Source organism: Gossypium arboreum, chromosome 11, assembly GCF_025698485.1.
Source record: "Gossypium arboreum isolate Shixiya-1 chromosome 11, ASM2569848v2, whole genome shotgun sequence".
Lineage (NCBI taxonomy): Eukaryota > Viridiplantae > Streptophyta > Magnoliopsida > Malvales > Malvaceae > Gossypium > Gossypium arboreum.
This window is the reverse complement of record NC_069080.1, coordinates 119,041,020-119,068,875: the sequence shown is the minus strand read 5'-3', so window position 1 is coordinate 119,068,875 and position 27,856 is coordinate 119,041,020. Positions and strand designations below refer to the sequence as shown.

The following is a 27,856-nucleotide window of genomic DNA, read 5'->3' as shown; positions in this document are numbered from 1 at the left end:
CCATCGAATTTTCCTTTCATTCAACTGGGCTTTATTTTCAATTTATGTCGAGTATTAGCAATATTTCATCAATTATCATGAATTGAACATTCAAATCATATTTTCATCACATAACCACATATTTCCAGTCTTTAAAATACAATTCAAGTTACACAAACTTACCTCATTGCTTGTTTGTGTTTATAATTTCATTAATCCGATATCTTTTATTTTCCACAATCAAGTCTCATATTTGAGTCGTTCGGATCTTTATAAATAAATTTGATCATCATTTTCATTCATTTCATATTCTAATGCATTTAATTAATGCTCTAGGAAAAATTACCATTTTGCCCCTAAACTTTTAATTAATAACTATTTCATCCTTAGGGTCAGGAAAATAAAATTCTTGCAATTTAATCCTTATTTCTAGATATTATTCTCATACATATTGATAACAATCCATGAATTCTATAAAATATCAGAATTTTCCATAATTTCAACACTTTTCAATTTAATCCCTAAAACATGTTTTCTCCCGATCTTGAACTAAATTAATAATTTCATTAAATTTTGTAATTTAAATAATAAAATAATCCATTTCATGCAATTTGGTCATTTTTGACATTTTTACAAAATTACCCATAAAGTTTTACTTTTATTCAATTTAGTCCCTGAGCCTAAAACATGCAAATTAGCCATGCTAGATGAATATTCATACATATTTTTCCTCCTCCTCCTCTCCATTCCACATCCTTAGTGTATATAACACACTTGTAAGTAACATTATCTATAATTTTTATTATTTACTTTTATGAATATTCAAGCTGTCCATCTGTGTTATAGTCACTAAATTATTTATAACTCGAGCTACGGAACTCCAAATTAAGATCCGTTAATTTTATCTGAAACTAGACTCATATCTATTCTTACCATAAAATTTTAAGAATTTTTAGTTTAGCCATTAGGTACAGTTTATTCTTTAAATTCACCCCTATTCTGCTATCTGATAGTTCCGACCCTTCTTCACTAAAAATTAATTATCTCACAGTACAAAACTTGGATGATATTCCCGTTGATTTCTCCTGAAAATAGACTAATTATGAATTCTAAACATATAACTTTAAGCCTCTAATTATTTTTATTCAGTTTTTGGTGATTTTCCAAAATCAGAACAGGGGAACCCGAATTCATTCTAACCTTGTCTCACAAAACTCATTATATCTTATAATTTATAATTCAATTGCTTAAACCGTTTCTTCTATAAGAAATTAGACTCAATAAAATTTAATTTAATATTTTATTCATCCTCTAATTCAATTTATACAATTTTTGGTGATTTTCAAACTTAAACTACTGTTGCTGTCCCAAACAGTCTTAATGCAAAATGTTAATTTTCTACTTTAATTTCAATTTAATCCTAACTAAATTCACTTACATTTCTATCTTAATTCATACTTTATTTCTACCCAATTTTTATCCAAACTTAGACATAATTATCTATTTTTCATCATAAAATCATAATTTTGAAATTCTTTCAATTTAGTCCTTAAAGCATAAAACTTATGAATCACTTTACAATTCAATCCTTATTTCATTTCTAACTTGAATTTCTATCAATTTAGCCCTTAATTCATCTTTTTGTTCAACTTAATCAACACATAAAAATTCATTAACTTCCTAACTTTTGATATAATTCATGTAGTACTCTTCTCTAGAATTTCATAAACATCAAAATTGCAAGAAAGGGGATCAAATTGACTTACCTAGTAAAGCTTATGGCTTCAAAAACCCCAATTTTCCTTTTATTTTTCTTTCCTTCCTTTCTTTCCCCTGTTTCGTCTCATTCTCTGTTTCCTTTATTCTTTCTTTTCTTTTGTTTTACTTTATATCTATATATATATATATATATATAACAATAATAATAATAATGACTTTATTAAATATCTACTTAATATCAAATATTTATTTTACACTTGGGCCCACATATATTATTACATTTGTATTTCATCCCCACCATACACTTGTTATTTTACATTTATTTATCAGATAAATATATTATAATATAATTATTTATTTAATAAATATCTTTCACTAAATAATAAATATCCATTTAATATCAAATACATATATTACAAATGTATGTATTTTTAATTAATACATTTGTACCAAATCATTACAATACACTTGTCTTTATTTAATCTATTCATCATATAGTATCAATTTAATAATAATAAATATTTATTTATTTACTTAAATAATAAGTAAATATATACATGTATTACAAATGTATGTATAATACTTATTACACATATATTTTTTTGCCATACACTTGGCACTCCTTTGGCTTATTTACTTATTTAGTCCTTTCAATTTCTTTATCCTATAATTAAACTTTCACACTTCATTCAATTTAATCCTTTTATCTAATTATCCTTTATTTAAGCTAATTTGCTTCATTAAACTTTAATTAATCACTCTCTTAACTTCGTAAATATTTTTAATAAATATTTACAAATCTATTTTTCAGAAATGGAGACCCGAAAATGTACTTTTTTGATAACTGTAAAAATTCGGGTCATTACAACCGAAATGTGGTAGACTGTGGATGAAAAACACATGCACATGACTAAAATCTGATCTTCCATCTGATGAAAGTTCAGTCTTAGAAAAGAAAAATCTAGGACGATACATTGCTTTTCATTGTTGGTCTATTTACCTATAATAGCTAGGACGATAGGTGTCAGGTATTGAAATATATAGAATAGATGTTATGTATTAGTCATCAAGAAATTGAATGATTCACATGCATGGGACATGTAAATTAGATTATAATAATGTCTTATAACCTTATTTTAAATATTATATATTTTTATAAAGGATTTGCTACCTTAAAATTTTATATGAAGTATGAATGAAAAGGATTATCAAAGCATTTTCTTTTTAAAATTTTTGCATTATGTCTTAATAGTCCTTATTGCTTTGAAATCTTCTCCCTATATAAACACCAACCATCACATATTATTTTTGCTCTCAAAGCACAAGCTTCACTTCTGTCTTTGTCTCTCTTTATCACTCTCTGTTCTTATCTCTATTTCTCACCTTGAGAAACTCTAAGAAAGAAGAAAAAAAAATGAGTGGAGTTAACTTCAGAAGTCTCACATTTATGATTTTAATTGCATTTTTTGTACGGTGTTCAAGTATTGAAACATGAATTACAGCTGGCTAAAGTTATCCAAGAACAGTTTGAGGTATGTGTCTTCAAGAATGTATAATTTTCAAGCATTTTTTATGTTTTGTATCTCATAGAAAATAGTAGTAATCCTTGATATACTTCATAAACTTCTATCAGTAACTTCTACAAGTTCTGTAAAAATGAGACAGGGTGAGGAAGGCATCCATTGCTTCATTAGATGGCTTAGATTTTCGAGAATCTACCTGATAAGATTTCATATTTTTTGGCATCTTACGTATTTTCAATGGTTAAAAAAAGTTTGAACAAATTAAAAACAAAAAAAAAAAAAGAACAAAAGTAATTTATTTACACAAAAATCCCTGCTTGAATTGGGGGAGCTATATAGTCTCAAAGCCCAAAACCATATTAATTAGCTTGAAAAAGAAAAAGATGCTGATGCTTTCATCTTTCATCTAATATTACATTATGGCAGCTGTTTTGATGTTTGGACTAATCCATCAACTAAAACCAAGCAACCTGCCAAATAGTGTTGAACCAACTTCATCAATTCCCTACACCAAATTCTACAAGATAACCTTAATTCACTCATCTTTCTCAACTCTTCGTTTCTTCATCTATGGAAAGCAAGGATGCTTATGTTTCCTATATGACTAGAAGAGAGTTTTGAATATTGAAAAGTGTGAGACATGGGTGTATATACTCTTTGAATCCAAGTAGTTTCAAACAAATTTAGCTCAATAGAAGTATAAAAACAAACTTAAACCAAAGCTCATTTGCTTAGTTTTGACCATACGGTTCACTTCTACCCTACTCAATTTCTATAACCATATAACAAATCAAAGTTTCTACTGAATGATAATGTCATATTTTGATGATTTGTTTAATATGCAAGTTCGCATTGCTTATAAAATGAGCATCTATTAGGCGTGACCTAGACATCAGACAACTTATTGCTAGAAACATTCAAAACATTTGATCAGCTCTGCTTGTCTGGGATTTCATTCTATAAATTCAGGGAAAAAAGAGCAAGACCTACATATTTAAGTAATTGAGATTCGGCCTCATGATTTGAGATTCGTCAAAAAAAATAAAAAAAAAGCGTATATTTTCGTCAAAAACTATGAGAACAATAAGAACATTCAAAAAAACCCTGAATCGATGAATTTACCCAAACCCCCCTAAAAAAAGAACAAGAAGATGCCATACCTTAAGCCAAGACCTTGCAAAGAAGAATTAGAGTTGCTTGAGAAAGAGAGGAATGAGATTTGCCTTTGCCTCAGAAAGAGAGAAAATGAAGAATGAGATTTGCAAAAAGAGAGAAAGATGATGAAGAACGGAAGGAAAGGAGAAGGATTTTACCCGGATGAAGAAGGAGATGGAAAATGTCTGACGGAAAAAAATCTGTAAGACATTTTCCCTAAAACAGCGTTGATTTTACCCGTGTTATGGAAAATGTTTTCCAAATGTAAAATATTTTTAGGCTACCAAGCACCGTAAAACCAGGAAAACATTTTCCGAAAAATGTTTTCCTGGTAAACAAATAGAGCTTGAATATTTTAACTTTTTACTCAAAATTTGTCTAAATTCCAATTTAGTCCCTCAACCGAGACTAATTTTATTTCTTCACAATCAATTCTATATTTTTATTCAATTTCCACTTTCAACTAGATTTAACTCTCTAATTTCACTTGAATCCCTAAATTTTAGAATTTTCACAATTTAATCCCTATTACTCAAAATTTACAATTTATTCTACAATTCAATCCTTTTTCATTTCTAACTTGAAAATCTACCAATTTAGTCCCTAATACTAAAATTACTCAACATTAGCAACACCTAAAAACTCAATGATTTCTAAAATTTTGACATGGGTCGGATAGTATTTAATATCGGAATTTCAAAAACATAAAAATTACAAGAAAATGGACTAAATTGACTAACAGATTGAGTTTTGAACAATTGAAACCCTAGCTTTCTCATTTCTCCTTCTTTCTTTCTTTCTTTTTTTTCTTTTTTTTTGTTTCACTTTATTTCTTTTTCTTTTATTTTGTTTTATTATACATTAATTTATTATTATATAATATAATATATATACTTAATGTTTTTATTTTATAATATATATATAATAATAAATTCACAAATATCTTACTCATGCCACCTCAATTAATTCCAATGGCATAATTACCTCTTTAGTCCCTTTAATTTTTCTTTAATCTATAATTCAACTTTCACCCTATATGCAAATTAGTCCTTATACCTAATTACTTTTAATTCAAGGAAATTCACTTAACCGAAACCTAATTAACTACACAACTAGCTTCGTAAATATTTTGAGTTTGATTTACGGGAACAGAGTCCCAGGAATGCACTTTTTTTAATTTGGTCCTTTTTAATAAATTAACTATCGAAACGTTAAAATTTTTTAATGAAACTTTAAGACCACCTTAATGACAGACAGTAAATATTTATAAAAATATTTACTGCTTGGTTTATAAAAACAAGGCCCCGATACCCTATTTTCTAAAACCACTTAAACTTAATAAATCACCTATATAACATAAATTATGAAATAAAAAACCTTTTTAAAAATCATACTTCTCTCGTAAATATTAAATAATAATATTTACTAACTTACTCGTCGGATTTGGTGGCCCCGAAACTACTGCTTCCGACACCACTGAAAAATGGGCTATTACAACTCTTCCCCTTTACAAAACTTTCGTCCTCGAAATTCCTCACCTAGTACAAGCTATTGGTATGTGATATTCGTGACAGGTTTTAATGATTTATGAATGAATCGTTCTTGAGACTAACTTATTATCACGATTAAGGCAAGTGTACCTATCGAACAATAGTATAGTTCAGCAAGACCGGATTGTCGAACCTAAAGGAACCACGAGTACTAGTATTTACTTCCTTTTTATTATCTAGCCTAAAAATTAAGAGGTTTGGTTATTTAAACTAAATACTAAACTAAGATTGCACAGAAAGAAAATTTGGGAAAATACTTTTGGGAAAATTCGATTGATTAAGACAATACCTAAGGAAAAATCCATTTAGACTTCACTTGTTATTTGACTCTGAATCAGACGATTTATTCATTTGACTTGATCCGTGGAAATTCCTAAGTTATATTATTATCTCTCTCGAGACTAATAACGTCTAATCCTAGGTTGAATAATTGAAATCTCTTTCTAATTAACACCCTAGAATTGCATTAACTCGATCTATTGATTTCCTTATTAGGTTTCACCTTAATTCGGCAAAATCTTGTCACCCTATCTCTAGGTGCGCAATCAACTCCACTTAATTATGAAAATTTTACTCTTAGACAGGGTCTATTCCTCCTCTGAATAAGAGCTTAACTTGAATTTATATCCTGGAATATTAAAACAAGAATTAAGAACACATAATTAAGAACAAGTCAAATATTTATCATACAATTCAGATAATAATAACAAGATCCGTCTTAGGTTTCATTCCCTTTAGGTATTTAGGGGGTTTAATTCATACTTACGAAAGAAAACATCTTAAAAGCATAAAGATAACAAAACATAAGAAAACCCAAAACTCTTGAAGGAACTTGAAGGGAGATCTTCAATTTTGATGATGAATCTGGCTTCTGAGATGGATCAATCTGCTTTCTTTTAGTAATTCCTTGCTTCCTACTCTACGTCTCTTCTCTTAAGTGCCTCTTCAGGTGTTTAAATAGGCTTTTGAATGCCCAAGAGCCCTAGAAATTGGCCTTTTCCGAATAGGATTATATTTGGGCTCGGCAGGGACACGCCCGTGTGTGATTACTCCAGCCCGTGGTCAAGGCTGTTGAATAGGCACGGGCGTGTAGTCTACCCATATAAGTCGTGCTTCAATTCTGTCAAATGGACACGGCTGTGTGACACGCCCGTGTGAGGAAGTCCAGGCCGTGTTGATTTCTCACGTGGGTTCATTTTCTCCATTTTCGGCCCGTTTCTCGCTCTTTTTATTCTCCTATGCTCACCTAAGTATAAAATATGAAATTAAAGGATTAGGAGCATAGAATTCACCAAATCTAAGAAGAAACCATTCATAAATGGGCTAAGTATGGGATAAAAATATGTATAAATTACAGTTTATCAAATACCCCCAAACTTAAGCATTTACTTGCCCTCAAGCAAAATCCTCAACTCATGGTCAAAATAAATTCTTCTCAATTTATAATCCATATCAATAATATCTCAAAATAATCCATAAGTACTCATACATTGAAAATTCAACTAAAAGTATATCAAAGTTTCCAGCATTCTAAGTTGAGCATTTTATCACGAAAACATAGGTGTCTCCCCTCATCTAAGTGATTACCTTTGATCAAAATATCGCAGAGTTTAACATCCTCACTAAAGATTCACTCAAATCACTCAAGTTGTTTAAGGACATCAATTAAAGCACTCATTAGTCAATATGAAAAGTTATTACCATAGGCTTGCTTGAAAATCAAATCTCCACCACTATATATTGAGCTGATACATCAATAAAAAATGTCTTTTAGAGGGTTGTACTGTGGCTTTGGTTAGGGGGGTGGTCACAAGCTGAAAGAAGAGGTTAGAATCGAGATTGAATTGAAAAATTTCCTAGCTAGAAAAATAACTAGTCATCAATTGAATACAAGTGAGCTTCTTCTCAGAATATGGAATTAACACCCAAGCTAAAAAATGATGAGTTACTACTAACATGTATGTAAGTACTTTTTTTAGGAAAAAGTCAAATACATAGAAGAACAAAACATAGCTAAGCAATTTGTTCAAATCAAATCTCGACAAAAATAGGGATCGAATTAGGGGATTTCAACAATAATGGGTTATGGGTTAATATTGAGGGTAAATCGATTAATGGCTTGTTAGGCTCGAAAGGGGTTCACTAAGGGTTAATTATGGAGGTAGGCTTTTGTGGAGTGAGTGGGTTAAACCTAAGTGCCTTTATCATCTTGACATATGAAATCAAATGGTGTGGTTTTGACATGCATAATCAAGCAAGTTCTAGAATAACAAATCAAAACTGACGCACTCATAATGAAAGTGAGCGTGAAAGAAATAAAATATGCTCTAAAGGCTCAAGATCTCACAAAAATTATGGGTTTTTGATGTTTAAACTTGTGAATTTCAACTCAAGGTAATACCTAAACTTAGGGAAACAACCTAAAAGTTTTTAATTCTTCAAAAATCAACTTATCATGCTTGATTCCCTAATGTCTTAAAGTTTAACAAATCAATGCATAATTGCCTATGTTTTAATTCAAGACATCAATAAAAATCATAAATTAGTTAAAATTCATTCTAATAGTGATATGAGTAATTCACGTGAGAATAAGACAAAATTCAGGGATTTCTAATGATGATATAAAAGACCCCCCACACTTAATACATACATTGCCCTCAATGTACAAAGATAGATATATAATCATAAGATAGGGAGAGAAGTGAAACTTCCTGAATGATAAATGAACTCTTTGAATTGGAGTTATGGAGAATAATCAGCCAAGACAATGATGAGAGTGGAGGAGGATACTCCGGTGGTGGTAGAGGTTCATTAGTCCATAAGTCCTGCTCCAAAAGAATATTATATCTGGTGGTAGCTATGGTCCTGGTCAAGCAGGACATGGCAGTGGTGGAGAACCTTTCCCAGTTGAGTTTGTAGTTCCTATGTGATGATGAGCTTTGGAGCTCTTTATAACTGTGATAGAATCAGGAACTTTTTAGGGAATATAATGTAACATAATTACTCGTAATGAAATAGCCAAAACTAAAAATTGTAAAAACTCAAGATAACTAAAAATTGTAAAGACTCAAGATAAAATAGTATTAAAAGGAAATAAAAAGTAATTTCAAAATATAAAGATAAAAATAAAAGAAATAATAGGTGTTTATAGAGAAATTGGGGCACACGGTCGTGGGCCACGCCCGTGTGCCTTCATTTCAACCCGTGCGTTTCGTGGTTTTCGAAATTGGGCGCATTGGTGTACACAGCCATGTTGCACGACCGTGTCAATCTTCGTTCACTTCTCCCATGCCCATTTCTGTAGGCGCACGCTCGTGTTATTTTGACAGGCTCGACCACGGTCGGTGGGCACGATCGTGTCGCTTGCCCGTGTTATATTGGCGAGATTGCCTACGGCCACGTCGCACGGCCTGACAAATTTTTAGGATTCCGTGTTGGGGAAACATTTTTGCTCTGTTTTCATACGGTCGTATCGCACGACCGTGTTACATTTTATGGTATGTGCATGGCCTACGACATGCCCGTGTGCCTGGCCGTGTGGTTCTGGAAATCTTGTGTTTAGTGACTCAGTAAGTGAATTAAATGTTAAAGACTAAAATTTAAAGAAGTTAACACCGTTAGTGCTCGGAGTGCCTCTCGAGAAGCGTTTGTTTATAGTCTAAGCTTGACTCTACCTTGTGGGTATATTTAGGTAACTTTATGGAGCCGTAGCTCCTCTTTATCATCTTTGAAATTCTCACCGTTATACATTTTGAGACGATGTCTATTTACCTTAAAAGTGCCTTGTGATGGATGAATTACCTCTACTGTGCCATATGGAAACACAGTTTGAACTATGAAAGGACTTGACCATCGTGTTTTAAGCTTTCCAGGAAACAATTTGAGCCTCGAGTTATATAACAGGACAAGATCTCCAACTTCAAATTGCCTTCGTTGCTTCAAACGGGCGTCGTGGCAGCGCTTCGTTGCTTCCTTATATAGGCGCAAATTTTCATATGCATTGGCTCACCACTAATATAACTCGTTCAACTACATCAATCTGTTTTCACCTACAAGTTTGGGGTCAAGGTTTAGAAATTTTATAGCCCAGAATGCCTTGTGTTCTAACTCAAACGGTAGGTGACAACTTTTCCCATAAACAAGTCTGTAAGGTGATGTTCCTATGGGAGTCTTAAAAGTAGTTCTATAAGCCCATAAAGCATCATCTACTTTCATCACCCAATCCTTCTTGTTTAATTCTACTGTCTTTTTTAGGATACGTTTAAGCTCTCGGTTCGCTACTTCGACTTAACCACTAGTTTGAAGGTGATAAGGGGTAGTTGTTCTGTGATGAACTCCATATTTCTTAAGGATCTTGTCAAATTGGGTGTTACAAAATGAGTACCCCTATTACTGATAATTGCTCTAGGTGTACCAAATCAAGAGAAAAGTTTCTTAAGGAATGTATTACTACTCTAGCATCATTAGTAGGTAAAGCTTGGGCTTTAACCCATTTGGACATATAATCAACAGCTACTAAGATGTATTTATTCCCAAATGAACTAAGGAATGGTTCCATGAAGTCGATACCCCAAACATCAAATATTTCACGTAAGAGCATATATGTCTGAGGCATTTCATCACGTTTGGATATATTACGTATCCTTTGACATTTGTCACAAGAAGTCACCTACCTATTGGTGTCTCTGAATAGAGTGGGCCAATAAAAACCTAATTTGAAGACTTTATGTGCGGTCTTATTTCCACCGTAATGTCCTCCAGTCGGTCCTGAGTGGCAATGTTCCAAGATTTTCAATGCTTCTGTCCTTGTAACACATCTCCTTATGATTTGATCTGCACATTTACGGAAAAAAAAGGGTTTTCCCAGAAGTAGTTTTTCACATTAGTGAAGAATCGCTTCTTTTGCTAATGTGTCAACCCTTTTGGGATAATGTTAGTGGCTAAAAAATTTGTAATATCTGAAAACAAAGGTACCTCAGAATCAGATGTAGCAAAAAATTGTTCTTCAAGGAATAAATCATTTATTTCAATGTCATCTAGTTCTTTGGTACTTGAGTTTTCAAGCCTGGAGAGATGGTCAGTCGCAAGATTTTCAGCTCCTTTCTTATCTTTAATCTCCAAGTCAAATTCCTCCAATAATAAGATCCATCGAATGTGTCGACGTTTTGCATCAGTTTTAGTCAAAAGGCGGCGAAGAGTAGAATAGTCAGTATAAACGAAAACTTTAGAGAATATTAAATATGGCCTAAATTTATCGAATGCAAAAACCACAGCTAGCAGCTCTTTCTCCGTGGTGGTGTAGTTTTCTTGTGTGGCTGTCAAAGTCCTACTAGTATAATAGATAGGTTGAAAATGTTTATCTCTTCGCTGTCCCAAAACTGCACCTACTACAAAATCACTCGCATCGCACATTAGTTCAAAAGGTGAATTCCAATAAGGTACAATTATAATTGGAGCTTTAGTCAGTTTATCCTTTAAAGTATTAAATGCTTCTAAACACTCCTGATCGAAATTAAAAGGCACATCTTTTTCTAGTAATTTAGTCAAAGGTTTAGCTATTTTAGAAAAGTCTTTAATAAATCTTCTGTAAAACCCATCATGTCCTAAGAAGCTTCTAATAGCCTTAATTGAATTAGGAGAGGGAGTTTTTCAATGGTTTCAATTTTAGATTTATCAACCTCAATCCCTCTACTAGAAATTTTATGTCCTAACACAATACCTTCTTGAACCATAAAGTGACATTTTTCCCAGTTAAGCACAAGATTTGTTTCCTCACATCTTATTAACACTTGTTTTAAATTTTTGAGGTAAAGATGGAAAGAGTTACCAAAAATTGAAAAATCATCTATAAATATCTCCATGTCGTCTTCTATGAGTTCATAAAAAATGGCCATCATGCAGCGCTGAAAAGTAGCAGGAGCATTACATAATCCAAAAGGCATTCTACGATAAGTAAACGTACTGTATGGACATGTAAATATTGTCTTTTATTGATCTTCAAGAGTTATTGGGATTTGGAAATAGCCAGGGAGTCCGTCTAAGTAGTAGTAGTACATGTGTCCTGACAATCTTTCCAACATTTGGTCAATGAATGGAAGGGGAAAGTGGTATTTTCTCGTGGCATCATTTAGCTTCCTATAATCAATGCACACTCTCTAACCTGTGACTGTCCTTGTTGGGATTAATTCATTCTTCTCATTGGCCACAACAGTCATGCCTTCTTTCTTAGGAACAACCTGCACTAGACTCACCTAAGAACTGTCAAAAATAGGATAAATAATTTCAGCATCTAGGAGTTTAATTACCTCAGCTTTAACAACTTCCTTCATGTTGGGGTTCAGTCGTCTTTGGGTTTGCACGCATGGTTTATATTCATCTTTCATTAAAATTTTATGGGTGCAAAAAGAAGGGCTGATCCCTTTAATGTCAGAAATTTTCCAAACTATGACCCTTTTATGCTCTCTTAATACTTGGAGTAATTCCTCTTTCTCCTTGGGTTGCAAGTTAGATGCAATAATTACCGGTAATGTGGAATTATTTCCAAGGAATACATATTTGAAGCGATTCGGCAATTGTTTAAGTTCCAATTTGGGAGGTTCGTCAATAGAGAGTTTTTACTTGAGTTCATCTTTTACCTTAATTCCCTCATATTTTGCTAGTTTTGGGGAGGTTTCATTAGAGTTTAGTTTGGTTCCTATTTCAGAATCATCATCCATCTTCTCTCCTTGGGTGAGACACAGTTCCATCGTGTCCTTGTGTACAATTTTCTGAAAAGAATCTTGAGTAGCATGATCAATAGAGTCGATAAAATAACATGAGTCATCCTATTCTCTAGAAAATCTCATGGCATCATAAATTTTAAAAATAATCTCTTCGTCACCTACTTTAAGTACCAATTTACCATCACCCACATCAATTACAGCCCTAGCAGTGGTTAAAAATGATCGAATTAAGATTAAAGGCACCTCAACATCTTCATCCATGTCTAGCACAACAAAATCAACATGGAATATAAATTTGTCTACTTTTATAAGTACGTCCTCTATAATTCCCCTAGGATATTTAACAGATCTATCAGCTAATTGAATACTCATCCTAGTGGGGTTTAGATTCCTCAAGACCAAGTTGCTTAAACATTTTATATGGCATCACATTAATGCTGGCGCCTAAATCAGCTAGTGCTTTATCAACATTCAAACTATCAATTAGACAGGGAATAGTAAAACTTCCTGTATCTTTCAGTTTGGTTGGCAGTTTATTCTGGAGTATGGCTGAGCACTCTTCATTAAGTTCCACTGTAGATAAGTTTTCAAACTTCCTTTTGTTTGTTAGAAGCTCTTTTAAAAATTTTGCATATGTAGGCATCTGCGATATAGCTTCAACAAAAGGTAAATTAATATGCAGTTGTTTGATCGCGTGATTTCTTGATAGGTTTTAAATATTTATAATTAATCGTTCTTGAAACTAACTATTATCGCGATATAGGCAAGTTTACCTATCGAACAATAGTATAGTTTTAGCAAGACCGGATTGTCAAACCCAAAGGAACTAAAAGTACTAGTAATGACTGTCTTTTTATTATCTAGCCTAAGAATAAAGTGGTTTTTTTTAACTAACTAATTATCTAAACTAAGAATTCACAGAGAATAGAACTGGGGAATTGCTTTTAGGGAAATCGATTGAATTAAGACAATACCTAAGGAAAAATCCACCCAGACTTTACTTGTTATTCTGGCTCCGAATCGAATGGTTTATTCATTCAACTTGTTCTGTAGAGATCCCTAAGTTATGTTATTATCCCTATTCAAGACTAATAACGTCTAATCTCTAGATTGAATAATTGAAACCTTTCTCTAATTAACACCCTAAGGTTGCATTAACTCAATCTATGGATCCCTTTATTAGGTTTCACCCTAATTCGAAAAAATCTTGTCACCCTATGTCTAGGCGCGCAAAAAACTCCGCTTAATTATGACAAATGTACTCTTAGACAGGGCCTATTCCTCCTCTGAATAAGAGCTTATCTTGAATCAGTATCATTGGATATCAAAACAAGAATTAAGAACACATAATTAAGAACAAGTTAAATATTTATCATACAATTTAGAAAATAATAACAAGACTCGTCTTAGGTTTCACTCCCCTTAGGTATTTAGGGATTTTAGTTCATAACTAAATAAAAAAACATCTCAGAATAATAAAGAGTACAAAACATAAAGAAAACCTAAAACTCCTGAAGGGGAAATTGAGGAGAGATCTTCAGTCTTGATGGTGAATTCGGCTTCTGAGATGGATCAATCAGCTTTTTTGGTGTAATTCCTTACTCCCTATTTTGTGTGCCCCCTTTTCTTCCTCCTCTAGGATGTATTTATAGGCTTTAGAATGCCTAAGAGCCCTCAAAATTAGCCTTTTCTGAATTGGACTCAACTTGGGCTCGACAGGGACACGCTCGTGTGCGATTACTTTAGTCTGTGCTTGAGCCTGCCAAATTGACACGGCCGTGTGGTATGCCCGTGTGAGGATGTCCAGGCCGTGTTAATTTCGTACTTTGACCCATTTCCTCCATTTTTAGCCCGTTTCTTGTTCCTTTCACTCTCTTATGCTCTCCTAAGTATAGAACATGAAATTAAAGCATTAAGAGCATCGAATTCACCAATTCTAATGGAAATCATCCATAAAATGTGTTATACATGGGGTAAAAATATGTATAAATTACGGTTTATCATTGTTTAAAAAGTTCAAGAAATTTACCGAATTGTGTATCCATGCAGTCTTTCTTCAACTTTGATGGGTATGGGATTGGTGGTCTATATTCTTTTTGCATTAGATTGTCATTGTTTTCGGGTTCGACCTCCTTTCTGTCAGCTTCTTGTGGTGGCTTCTTTTCAGATTCAGCTAACACTTTCCCACTCCTTAGTGTAACTGCTTTCACGTGCTCTTTTGGGTTGGGTTCAGTGTTGCTCGGCAGGCTACCTTATCGTGTTCAGAAATCAGTTTGTCGAGTTGGCCTATCTGAGTTTCGGGTCCTTGGATTGACACTTGTTGATTCTTAAGGGCTGTCTCGGTATTCTGGAAACGAGTTTCTGACACCGAGATGAATTTTGTTAACATCTCCTCAAGTTTTGGCTTATTTTCCTGCTGGTAAGGTGGTTGTTGAAAACCCGGAGGATGTTGTGGCCTTTGATTTCCTTGACCACCCCACGAAAAATTGGGATGGTTCCTCCAACCTGCATTATAAGTGTTACTATACGGGTTATTTTGGAGTCTAGAGTTATTGTTACCCATATATTGGACTTGTTCCTCCTCGATGCTAGGGTTGAAGGGTTGATATTCTGTGCATGCTCCTCCTCCACTCGAGTCGCATCTCATTCCTAGATAAACCTGAGTAGAACCACACAAACAGTCAATCTTTTTATTTAAGAGTTCTACTTGGTTAGATAGCATAGTAACCACATCGAGGTTGAAAACACCGATTACTTTCGTTGGCTTTGTCCTCATAACTTGCCACTGATAGTTATTCAGTGACATCTCCTCAATAAATTCGTAAGTCACCTCAGGTGTCTTATTATTTATAGTTCCACTAGCGGCTGCTTCAATCATCCGTCGAGTCGAAGGATTCAGGCCATTGTGAAACGTTTGAACCTGTAGCTAGAGTGGTAACCCATAGTGAGGGCATCTTCGTAAAAGGTCTTTGTATCTCTCCCATGCATCGTAGAGTATTTCTAAATCCATCTGCACAAAAGAGGAGATATCATTACGTAATTTGGTTGTTTTAGTCAGTAAAAAATATTTTAATAAAAACTTTTCGGTCATTTGTTCCCACGTAGTGATTGACCCTTGTGTTTACAAGTTCAACCATTGTTTAGCCTTATTTCTCAATGAAAAAGGGAATAACCGAAGGCGAATGGCATCATCAGAAACGCCATTGATTTTAAAAGTGTCGTAAAACTCTAAGAATTTTGCCAAGTGAGCGTTAGGATCTTTGTCCTACAAACGATCAAACAAATTGCTATATCATTTGAATTGTGTTAGGTTTCAGTTCAAAAGTATTTGTAGCTACAGCAGGTCTCACTATGTTCGATTCAGTTCCTGTTAAAGAAGGTTTAGCATAACCATACATAGTGCGCGGAGCAGGATTCTGATTAACAGCAATCACAGGAGGTAGTGGATTTTCTTGGTTTTCAGCCATATCCTCGGTTGTGGTTGAAGTATCGTCCTCTTGCTCTTCCTCTGTATATTGTAAGGTTCGCCTTATTTCTCTTCGGTCTTTGCAAACTGTGCGATTGATCTCTGTATCAAACGGTAATGGTCCTGACGGGTTTCTTCTGGTCATAAACTAGAAAAACCTGTCAGAAGAAAATAAATAAAGAATTAGAAAAGAAAACAAAAATTTAAATTGCAATAAAAGTAAATTGGCTAAAGTAATAAAAATCGAGTGTTCCTAATATCCTAGTTCCCTAACAACGACGCCAAAAACTTGGTACGTGATATTCGTGACAGGTTTTAAAGATTTATGAATGAATCGTTCTTGAGACTAACTTATTATCACAATTAAGTCAAGTGCACCTATCGAACAGTAGTATACTTCAGCAAGACCGAATTGTCGAACCCAAAGGAACCACGAGTACTAGTATTTACTTTTTTTTTTATTATCTAGCCTAAAAATTAAGAGGTTTGGTTATCTAAACTAATTACTAAACTAAGAATTCACAGAAAGAAAATTTGGGAAAATACTTTTGGGAAAATTCAATTGATTAAGACAATACCTAAGGAAAATCTACCTAGACTTTACTTGTTATTTGACTCTGAATCAGACGATTTATTCATTTGACTTGATCCGTAGAAATCCTTAAGTTATATTATTATCTCTTTCGAGAATAATAACGTCTAATCCTAGGTTGAATAATTGAAATCTCTTTCTAATTAACACCCCAGAATTGCATTAACTCGATCTATTAATTCCCTTATTAGGTTTCACCCTAATTCGGCAAAATCTTGTCACCCTATCTCTAGGTGCACAATCAACTCCGCTTAATTATGAAAATTTTACTCTCAGACAGGGTCTATTCCTCCTCTGAATAAGAGCTTAACTTGAATCAATATCCTGGAATATTAAAACAAGAATTAAGAGCACATAATTAAGAACAAGTCAAATATTTATCATACAATTCAGATAATAATAACAAGATCCGTCTTAGGTTTCATTCCCCTTAAGTATTTAGGGGGTTTAGTTCATACTTATGAAAGAAAACATCTCAAAAGCATAAAGATAACAAAACATAAGAAAACCTAAAACTCTTGAAGAAACTTGAAGGGAGATCCTCAGTCTTGATGATGAATCTAGCTTCTGAGATGAATCAATCGGCTTTCCTTGAGTAATTCCTTGCTTCCTACTCTGCGTCTCTCCTCTTAAGTGCCTCATCAGGTGTTTAAATAGGCTTTTGAATGCCCAAGAGCCTTAAAAATTGGCCTTTTCTGAATAAGACTATACTTGGGCTCGGTAGGGACACGTCCGTGTGCGATTACTCCATCCTGTGGTCAAGGTTGTTGAATAGGCACGGACGTGTAGTCTACCCGTGTAAGTCGTGCTTCAATCCTGCCAAATGGACACGACCGTGTGACACACCCGTGTGAGGAAGTCCTGGCTGTGTTGATGTCCCACGTGGGTCCATTTTCTCCATTTTCGGCCTATTTCTCGCTCTTTTTAATCTCCTATGCTTACCTAAGTATAAAACATGAAATTAAAGGATTAGGAGCATCGAATTCACCAAATCTAAGGAGAAACCATTCATAAATGGGCTAAGCATGGGATAAAACTATGTATAAATTACGGTTTATCAACTATTAAATCAAATCTTTCTTCCACCTTTTCAATCGAATTCTATAAAAATCAATCATAGCTCATATAATTTCTGAACTCATATCAGAACTCATTTTAGAACTTAAAACTATACCTGAACTTAACAGAGTAGCTCTGATGTTCTCCTATCATCACTTTATCATTAGTAGTATAATTACCAAGAAATTCTTAGTAATCGTCTGTCGAAACATTATCGAAAAACCTGGATTATCAAACTCTGACTGATGCTTCTGATGTGGTTGCATCTGTAACTTCCAACTGATGTTTGTTCCCCTTTTTTCAGTAAAGCGTCAAACAATATCATTTTACACAAGTGCGATAATTTCAACAATCAGTACGACTTTATCCTATAGTGACATTTCCCAATTAGAACTGACCTAATACATATATTTCTGTATCAAGTCTTCTAGAATTTGAATTTTTCGTTCTGACTGTTCATCTATTTACCTATGAATGCACAAAATTTATTCTCGGACCTGAGGATAGATTCAAATATGTGTAACTCAATTAACTTTCAATGAATAACCCACTTTGATTTAAAAAACTGAGTCGATTTTATCTATCAGATAATGGCATTTCAGAATAATCCCTTCTTCTTGTTGTCAAGACAACCCAGACATACAATCTATCACAATTCCCTCATAATACTAATCAAAGATCCTTAAAAACTGCATTAACTTAAACGAAACATAACATCCCGTTTTAACTTATTGACATTAATCAAGATTACCTGAGGAATGATAACCAATATACAAGTTTGATCTCAATCTTCCACCGTCTACTGTTTTGCTGATGTCAACCATTTTACAAAAGCTAGAAAGGGATTATATATAATAAAGCTATTTCAATTATTAACATCGAAGCTTTGAACTATACTAGAGCCACAACCATCAAATAGATTAAAAATCATAGTGCTATAATAGGACCAACGTTTCAACTTTATAGATAGAACAATACCTCAACATCAATAGTGCACCCCAAAATTGAAGAGGAAAACCAAAAGTAGTCCCAATAACAGCCAGTGCAGTAATACAACTTCTCTAATCTGAGATCCATATCACCGCGCTCCCATGATCGAACCAGGATATATAACAGTAATAAATGTAATTACCTCTGGCCAATAAATATCTTTTACAAATAAATCATGTTTGATAAATTAAACAATAAGAATGATAAGAAAACCGAGATGATGAAATCCAAGATGTGAAGCTATACTGAATTTTTGAGAGTAAAAACCACATTGAATGATAAAAAGATCGATGATATCTTAGAGAAAGTCTAGAAGAAGAAGATCGCTCATACGCACTAGAAATAGTTGTGATAGAGATAATGTAAATTGCATATATGTAATTCAGAACATCAACCAGTAGAAGTAGAAAATAGCTTCATATGAGTCTTATCATTAAGTCTTCTATCTAACATAATAAATTAGAAAACCAAAGAAAGATAGAGTAATGTCGATCATGAATCAACCAAACTAAAAATAATTTAGTCTAACATTATGATTAGCTAACGTTATCTTACGATAAGAATCACCTCTAAAGATGAATTATTACATATACCTCTGAGAATAAATGAACATATAGAATAGCCAGAAGAGGTCACTATAAGATACGCAACTATAACAGCTGCACTTTGCAATTTCAACACTATCCCACTGACTACTACAATCATCAATGATCCCACATTATCCCAATCACTAAAGAAATCAATTTAAAAGAAATTCTAGTTGACTCGTTCTTTAAATACCATACCTGAATAAGTCGATTACTCGTGAATAACTTCTTCATTAATAGTGACATTGTGTATCTCGACTAATATTCAGAAAAATCTGATATCTCTTCTAGAACTCTCTTTACTTACTAACCCATCCTCAGCTCTTGCGGCATTATTATGCATACAGCTATTGAACTCTTCAGTTTCACACTTGTAAGCTTAATGAATCTAAATCTTGTAAGTTTCGTTGTATAAGACTGTACGATGAGGGGTGAATGTAGTAAAGCCTTAAAATTTGACTCTCATATATACACATGTATAACATTACATTTATCATCAACATAATCATTATAATCATTCGACATTTTCACTATAAAACAAAAAACAAATATATCAGCATTCAAATCCCTGCTCAATTCAACTCAATTATGGCATGTACCTCTAGACTCAATTCCAAGCTAGATTTAGTCTGAGAATTGACTAAACCAGAAAAGCTCCGATACCATTAACTGTAACACCCCCAACCCGTATCTCTCACCGGAATCGGGTTACGGAGCATTACAGAAGTTTACAGATCAAACAGACATAAATTTTAAACATTTCATATCATCAAAACAAGTCATCAAAGCATCATTTTAATCCAAATTATAAACAAACCAAATCCAAATTAATTTTCCTAGTTCATAAGCACTTAAACATAAAATTAAATTCACATGCACCTATCTAGATGTAGTTCAACTTACCATGCCATAATATGGCTTCAAAAACAAATACATATTTATATGTATAAAACCAACCAAAATTAAACTTAAAACCTCATTTACAATCAACCTACAAAATTACTATTATTTAGACACCCTAGGTACATGCCGACACAAAGGATAAACATCACCACATTTGGATGCTGAATCGGTGATCAAAAGTTAAGTACCTAACCTGCGCACGGGAAACAAAACCGTACGTTGAGTAAAAAATCAGTGGTATTTCTGTAATTCAAATATTTAAAGATAAGAAATTTCAAATATGCTATTGAAATATAAACACATATTAATATTTAATTATTTCAACAACCATATCATATTTCATTTGTTTCACAAATATCTTAATTCTCATACTTGTTATATAAATAGCTTTTCACAATGTATTTCACATTTCATTATACAATTGCATTTTCCACTCTATATTCATTTCATGAGTATATAATTCACATATTTCATATATTTGCAACATATGTCACATTCTATTTTCCAATCACTATTTCACTTTCATTTCTCATACCATACTATTTCAATATCAATCATAAAATTTACTATACATTGAAGAGTTTTACTACGATTGTTGTCTGCATTTCTTTAGATAACCATTTGAAGATTTTTTTTTGTGTTTTAAATATCTAATTCATTTTAAATTGAAATAAGTCCACTAGTGAAATCCATCATTTACTACGACAATTAAATTTGTAATACGAAAGTTGGGGTCTTATTTGCTGGATCCCAGTCCATGGAATTGGCTTTTAAACGTAGTATTCAATTGTGTGAGCTACAGACTAGAATTAAGAGGAAAGTTTAGGGTTTGAGCCAGGGAAGAATTTCGAGCTTGCAATGTAGATTTTTGACATCTTTTTTTTTTTTTTTTGCATTTCAATTGTATTTTCCACCGTCTACTAACATTTATATAGTGAAAACATTGCTACTTTAAATGCTACTTCAAGTACCAATTACAATATCTCTGGCGATTAAACTTTTACCCTTTTTACGAGTTAGTATTTGTACCTTTATTAATCATTAGTTTGATAAATATACCTATTCAAAGTTACATATTTCATATAAAATATTATTTATGGAAAATTATGTATAATTTACATGAGAATTTAACAAACACAAATATGAGTTGCGACAAAAATATAAAAAAATTTGATCATTTTTTATTGATGTCATTTATATTTACATCACAATAAGCAAATGGAAAATACATCATCGGCATCGTTAGGCCAAATGTGTGCTACAGGGTAGTGGTTGACGGGTGCGCGTAGGGTTTCTACATACAACTAGTAGTGCCGGCTCCTCTTCTTGATCGTGATCATCGTGATCATCTTCTTCATCTTCACCTCTACCCTCATACTCATCTTCATCTCCACTATCTTCTTTATCTTCATCTCCACACTCGGCTTCAACTTCTCTTTATTGCCTTCCTTCATGCTTAAGTGCGGTGCCGTATTAGCCTTCCATTGTGTCTCCTCCATTCTATGAGAAGGTGGTTGCATGATGACCCACATAGATAAAAAAATGGCGCAATGGGTGTTTGTGACACTATAGGGGAATAACCATATAATGTCATAAAATTCGGATATGTCGACGTTGTTAACGGTATTGGTGTCGAAAACAATGTCGGTACATGCATCGGTATATGTATCGGTATTTATGTATGCATCGACGTTGGTATGAGGGCGTAAAATACTGGTAAAGAATGTGCCTCGAAAAACGTACATGCAGGATGTGTAGATACAGGGTTTTGCGGTGGTGCATAATGTGGTACTTGTGAAAAAATACTTGGTTAGTAAAATGAATAGGAATAAGTAGAGTGAACTGACCGAGATGTGGTGTAGACATTGTGGCGCTTGTTGGGTTGAAGTCGGGGATGAACCCGTCATGGTACCTCCTCCAGACCTACGTTGCTGGGGTGGTTATCATGGCCTCTTACGAAGTTGCCTACTTTTCGCCTCTACTGATAGCAAATATGGCTTGCCAGAGGCTCTAAACCAGGGCATGCACTCTAAACAGGTGGCCATGTTCGATGAGAAAATAGGTTTGCAGATGTGTAAGAATTCCATCCTATGATCCCAAATGTCGATGTACTCCTTGTGGTAATCTCGCCAATTTTCGTTGGTCTTCCCCCGTAGATCCAACTTGTGCAGTGCTTCCATGTCTCGTGGTGGCGGCAGAAATTTTTTCCTCCACTCAAACTACCATATCACTCGGTCCAATTCATGCATCTCCAGCGTCGCTATAACAGCCCGTTTTCAGTGAAATTGAAACAGTGGTTTTGGGATCACAAATCTGAGATCCGAAGAAAATTTATTTTAATATTATTTTATGGTCTACATAATGATAGAAATATCGTATAAAAATTTTGTTAATAAATTTTACCAATCACATGTCTAATTTGATGAAAAGGACCAAATTGCATAAAGTGCAAAAGTTGAATTCTAGTAGCTAAAAGTATCAAATAATTATGAAATTTAAAATTGGAGGTCCTTATATGGTAAATAAACTACTTAGAGGAGTTAGTAGATAATGATGACTATTTATCATTGGAATTTAGTAAATTTTTAAGGTTAATTTTAGAAAGATGATAAAATAATGATGATAAATGAAATAAATAATTAAATTAATATCATTTTCATCATCTTTCCGAAAATAAAAACATGGAAACCCTAGCCATGGAAGTTGAGTTCTAGCAAACTTATTTGGCTTAGTTAGGTATGTGTTCTTGTCCTGTTTTTAATGATTTTTATATTTTTCGAAATCGTAATAACTTAATCTAGCTATCTCGGGGATTAATTTAAAAAATTATTAAAGTATTGGGGCTTTTCCATGGACGAGTATAGTTGAATTATGAAATTTTATGATAGAAAATGAAAGGTTGTTGATAGATAAACAACTTTTGTAAAGAGAATTTTGATGAAATTATGATTTAGGGACTAAATTGAAAAGATGGAAAATTCGTGGAGAAAGTATGAATTTGATGAAATACATGGGCTGTTATTGTTATATATAAAAATCAGTTAGGTTGGAATAATGATTAAATTGTATGAATTTTATTTTCCGAGCCTAGGGAAAAATTGTAATTTATTAAAAGTTTAGGGGCAAAATAGTAATTTTGCCAAAGATGTGTATTGGACTGAATTGTAGTAAATTAAGCTAAATTCATTCTATAGATCTGGTAGACCTAGTACGAAATTGGATCGAGAAAAAGAAAAAGTATTAGTTTAGTAGCTTACAAATCTACGTATAATTGTCAAGGAAAGTTCATGTAACTAAATTGTATATTTGTATGATTAGAATTGAATATTGTTGTGTATGTGATTTGTATAAAATGCCATGTATATTATTGATCACATATCTAACAAGTGTAGAATCTCGTTTGAACATTAGAAATTTGATGGATACAAATGACATGTCATTAAGGGTTCCCAATTAATTGTTGTCCTGCATGTGTTGCGGACACACCACAGCTCGTAAGAGCGTCCCATTATGAGCATCTTGTTATGTGGCTCCCACGAGCTTCCCAATATTTGGCTCTCATGAGCTTCTAGACTAATAGCTCTCTTGAGCTTCCGTTTATGGCTCGTATGAGTTTCCCGATACTTGGCTCGAAAAAGCTTCCCATTATACAACTCACATCAGCTTCCTGTTACATGCCTCGAAAGAGCTTCCCAATTATATGCTCGTATGGGCATACCTGTATATGAATTGACGGATTACATATTTGTACACTTTATGTGTACTACCCGTGTATCCAACGATATTTTAAACAGTCAACGGGCAATGTTCTGTTATAAGAAAATGTGAATCTGATATGAACTGTTATCAGTATATACATGAAATTACATGGAAATGATATTACATGATATATTGAAATATGAGGTGGATGATATATGTATGGAAATTGTTTGGCAACTATGTTCATCCATGTTTATGGCTATTATATGTGTTTACATGGCTAACATGATGAGGATATGTGTTTAGGCTTTTGGACAAGTTGATTTGGATATTTCTTGTATGCTTACCTTATATATGAAATAATGGTAAGTTAGATTCCATGTTATACAAACTTACCAAGCATTAAATGCTTACTCTATATTATTTTCCCTGTTTTATAGTAATTCAGAAGCTCATTTTGGTTGGAAGCTGGTTGGAGCAACTCCACACTATCCATCGGCTCATTTCAGTATATATAGTAAATTAATTTTGGTTATAATGACATGTATAGGTTAATTTGGCCAATGTTGGCATATAAATGTTTTGTTGGAACTAGCCATTTGAATGACTTGTACTGGGTATATATTTTGATGTGTGTTCGTAATGATTGAATGATGGATAAATATTAGGTATATTGAAGGTTGGTTTGAATTAGTACATTTGATAAAATATGCATATATATGAATTTGGTTAATTTGGTAAGTTTGGATAATTGGATATATGTGGTAATATGTCATGTTTAAGTATTGATTTTGGCTTGATTTGAATGCCTTGTTATGACTTGTTGTTGGATAAAAATGTTAAGTTAGGTTGATGACAAGTTGGGTAAGAAATGTGGCTTGAAAAATGACCTATTTTTGTCCTCACAGGCAGAGACACGAGCGTGTGTCTCAGCCATGTGTGACACACGGCTAGGTGACACGGTCGTGTGTCCCCTGTATCTTTTAATTAGTGCAAAACAAAATGCTCACACAGCCTAGCACACGGGCATGTGGCTTGACCGTGTGACCCCTGCATCTTATTAATGCAAGTCAGTATGCTTACACGGCTTATCTTTTGACCATGTGAGACACACGGCCTGGCCACACGGGCTTATGTCCCCTGCACATTTGAAAATTTTTAATGTTTTCTAAAAAAATTCTCTGAGTACCTGGGTTTAGTCCCGACTTATTTCTAACATGTATTTTGGGCCTTGAGGGCTCACATAAGGGACAATATGATGGATTTGGATTAGTTTCTGATATGAGTGCTAAATGATATGAAATGTCTGCTATTTGATCTGTAAATTCTAGTAATGCTCCGTAACCCTGTTTTGGCGACAGATTCGGGTTAGGGGTGTTACAGTGGCGTACACTATCAATGGCACCTTCATGTCCCACATACTCCGAATGACCAAAAATTTTGGTGAGACGCATTCTAAGATATCCGAATCGACGTATGACATCCATTCAAACTGCAATATATAATTGTAAATTATGTTATGTATAGAATTTTAAATTACAAATCATTGCGTAATTATTATAGGTTTGAAAAAATTAGTAACTTACCTCAACTTTCGAGCGTTGAACTAATAGCAGCCGAATATCTTCGAGCTGTTTCGGTAGTCCCATGTAACTCGTCCCATGGTTCCACCTATTGAAGCGATATGTTAATTCAAACATATAATAATAAACAACATTTACTATATTAATAGCATATTATTATCAAATGATTTTTACCTTGTCACCAATGGGAACATATAAGGGTCGTTCACTCGGGGACGTAGAAATGGTAGCCGCCACCACGCCCATAACTGTAGTAGGAGCAGGCAACCAGCAATTGACATATTATAGGCTCTATTGCCTAACAAAACTCCCAATACAATGTGGCCAACACGATTGATCCCCAACTTAGTTGTCTGCATTCTTTGAACTCGACTAGGTGTAGTAGCAACATTATGTGTACCAAATTTTGAGATTTATAGGGCATTAAAATGCCCCCGATTAACCTCAAGATGAATGTTCAGGCGTTTTGTTCTTTGACAACATCGGATTCGTTTGAAGGAAGATATTTGAAATTGGCTTCCAACCACTTCATATCTATCCAGCCACCTTGAAACTTATTCGGCACATTCCCCAAAAATGCCTCGCAAAGGTCTTTACTGTGAACGACCGCTGACCTCGTAACGACTGGCCCATCCATTGATAAACTAAGTTGTAAAGCTACGTCTTGGGTGTGATTGTACACTCGCCACATGGAAGATGGAAAGTGTGTCATAGGCCTCCATCTTTCCACCAACGCACTGATGAGTGTAGGATCGAGTTTGCAGCCCCTGAGCATACGAGAGGCATGTAAGAATCCCACGTCTTGCAAGTAACCACGAAATTCGGTGTCTAGACTCTTTGACAAGTTATGTATGAAACCCTCCAAAACACAATTATCTGCCTATTTATATCGACAAAATAAAATATTTTAAAAATGAAAAAACTTTAAATTTAACTTAATTGAAAATAACGAAATTTAAAATTTCGTCTTACCATTATTGCTTGAGCGGCGGAAATATACTTGTCGTCGAAATGAATCAGAGAGCTTACCTTTCATGAAAATTTAATCGAAATGAGTATATAAAATAATTAAATAAAACTATAGTATTTTTAAATAGAGTGTATAAGAAAATTTCGAACAAAAATTGAGAAATTTGAGAGAACTAAGAGAATTGAGAGTTTAGAGAGAATAGAGAGAGCTGAATTTGAGTGAAAATAATGAAAAATGACCTAATATTTATGAGAAAAAAATATTACCATTGGCCCTTTTAAATAATTTTACCGTTGCCAATATTTAAAAGGTTTTTGGCGAAAATAACCGTTAGAAGAAAGCGCGTCCAGCTCTCTAAAAACGTCCTATTTTCTTAATTAAAAAAATGCTTAAAAAGCCAATTAAAAAAAACGACATATAAACCTAATGCAGCTGTTAACAAAAGCTGTTAATCACTTCTTCCTTATACTTTTGACAACATCTACTAGGCTTATAAAAATCAATTTTAATTTAAAAGCAAAAAAAAAAAAAATTAGTTCTCATTATTTATGTTATTATTTAAACTCTTGACTGAATTGATATCACGAATCAATTGGATACCAATTCGATTAGAAAATTACAAGAATTCTCTTTCGTAATTAAAATAAGTAATATTATTTGAGGGTGTTTTAATCTTTTCATTTTAAAAAACGAATAAAAATATGCATATATTGAGATTAAAACCCACACTAATTACATTAGTAAAATGTTTAATTTACCACTCAATTAAAGTTTTATTTTAATATTTTTATACATTTTAATTTTATTATGTACACTTTATTATTTCCATCAGTTGCATATATATATTAATAATGTATTTGATTGAGTCGGTGTCAATACCATAATAAACAATTTAATCTATTTTTAATTTTAATGACATATATATTCATATGTTATAATTAATTAGTTTGAAACCATGATATTTTTAAACACATTTGTGTTTTGAATTTGTGATTTCCACACGGATATACATGTGATAAGATTTCTATATTAATAATGTTGTTGATTAAAATAATGTCACAAATTAACTTAACATCAACTTAAGATTGATGATAACACCATGATAAATAATTGTGTTTATCTAGTAATCTTAATATGAGATATTCATGTGTTTAAATATCGTTTTGCTTAAAAATTTAAATCTATTTTTATTTTAGTATCGCATAAATTTAATGTATTATTATTAATTAGTTTCAACTTATGCATTTTATTATTATTTTTGTATATTATTTATTTATTGAATTCAGAATATTAAGCGGCAACAAAGAGTGACATTTGAATTTAATGCTGATAATAAACAAATTTGACCTTAGGAGATTC

General features: G+C 33.1%; 1 long non-coding RNA gene and 1 other non-coding gene across 2 annotated transcripts; both read left to right on the top strand.

The window, feature by feature from the left end:
- Positions 1-3,014: 3,014 nt before the first annotated feature.
- On the top strand, positions 3,015-24,634 carry LOC128284366 (uncharacterized). Its single transcript, XR_008274796.1, has 2 exons — positions 3,015-3,230; positions 24,385-24,634. It is a non-coding gene; the product is annotated as an uncharacterized LOC128284366 (long non-coding RNA).
- Positions 15,585-15,691, top strand: LOC128284515 (small nucleolar RNA R71). Its single transcript, XR_008274940.1, has one exon. It is a non-coding gene; the product is annotated as a small nucleolar RNA R71 (small nucleolar RNA).
- Positions 24,635-27,856: the final 3,222 nt, after the last annotated feature.